The 1,390-nt window shown below is 32.8% G+C and overlaps 1 protein-coding gene across 1 annotated transcript in view; it reads left to right on the top strand.

Moving 5' to 3' along the window:
- The window catches only part of LOC118757402, a 53,394-nt gene that overhangs the window by 19,312 nt on the left and 32,692 nt on the right, over nucleotides 1-1,390 (top strand). The window lies entirely within an intron of this gene.

Here is a 1,390-nt window from a genome sequence, read left to right as displayed (position 1 = left end):
AGCTTATTCAGCATTTTTCGTAAAAAATTGTTTAATACAAATATGTAAAGAATTTAATTTCCCACATTTGTTATATAGAAGGTTTTTTAAAAATATAATTTTTTATTGTAAACACTTAGCAAAAACTGTGAAAAAATTTTACATTGTCACGGTTTTCGCCATTTTTTGACAATTTGCTGTTGAAAATACATAGCATATTGAAATTTCGAAGTTGTAGAGAATATCATTCTTCACAACTTTTATATCTACATTTTTTTTTGTACGGCGCTTAGATCACGACCGAGAATGTGCCAAACATAGCGGTCAGCCCAGTAAAATTAGATAAATTTGGTAGAAAAAAAAATAAAAAATTTGTAACAGCGATTTTTTAATGCAGTTTACTTCTATTTGACACGTGGATCCTGGATCCACAGTCTTGCCCCTAAATTTCATTTGGCAACATTTCGCCATCTTCGATTTAAGTTTTTTTTTGGGTTTGTTTGCGATTTACAGGCTTATTTGGCATTTTTCGTAAAAAATGGTGAAATATAAATATGTAGAGAATTTAATTTCCTATATTTGTGATATAGGAGGCTTTTTAAAAATAGCATTTTTTATTGTAAAAAATTAACGAAAACAGCGAAAAAAATTTACTTTGTCACGTTTTCGCCATTTTTTGACAATTTCTGTTGAAAATACATAGCATATTGAAATTCCAAAGATGTAGAGAATTTCATTCTCCACAACTTTTGTACCTACACTTGTTTTGTACGACGCTTAGATCACGGCCGGGAAAGCGATAAACTTAGCGATGTACGGGATGCTCCGTAAAACTCATTTCCACATCTTCACCTGCTTTCATTGAAAAGCAAAAAACGTTGCCGGTGGATTAGGCCTACTGGGGAAACCACGATAACAAAAACGCGCCGAAAAAGTTTACTTCAGCGGTGGTGTGGAAGTGAGTTTTACGGCGCATCCCGCACATCGCTATGTTTATCGCTTTCCCGGCCGTGATCTAAGCGTCGTACAAAACAAATGTAGGTACAAAAGTTGCGGAGAATGAAACTGTCTACATCTTTGGAATTTCAGTATGCTATGTATTTTCAACAGAAATTGTCAAAAAATGGCGAAAACCGTGACAATGTAAATTTTTTTCGCAGTTTTCGTTAATTTTTTACAATAAAAATGCTATTTTTAAAAAGCCTCCTATATCAAAAATATGGGAAATTAAATTCTCTACATATTTATATTTCACCATTTTTTACGAAAAATGGCAAATAAGCCTGTAAATCGCAAAAAACCCAAAAAAAAAACTTAAATCGAAGATGGCGAAATATTGCCAAATGAAATTTAGGGGCAAGACTGTGGATCCAGGATCTACGTGTCAAATAGAAGTAAACTGCATCAAAAA

Source organism: Rhagoletis pomonella, unplaced genomic scaffold (genome assembly GCF_013731165.1).
Source record: "Rhagoletis pomonella isolate Grant_MI unplaced genomic scaffold, Rhpom_1.0 Rhpom_scaffold_00002, whole genome shotgun sequence".
NCBI classification, from domain to species: Eukaryota; Metazoa; Arthropoda; class Insecta; order Diptera; family Tephritidae; genus Rhagoletis; species Rhagoletis pomonella.
The sequence above is the reverse complement of the archived record's forward strand: the minus strand, read 5'-3'. Positions and strand labels throughout refer to the sequence as shown.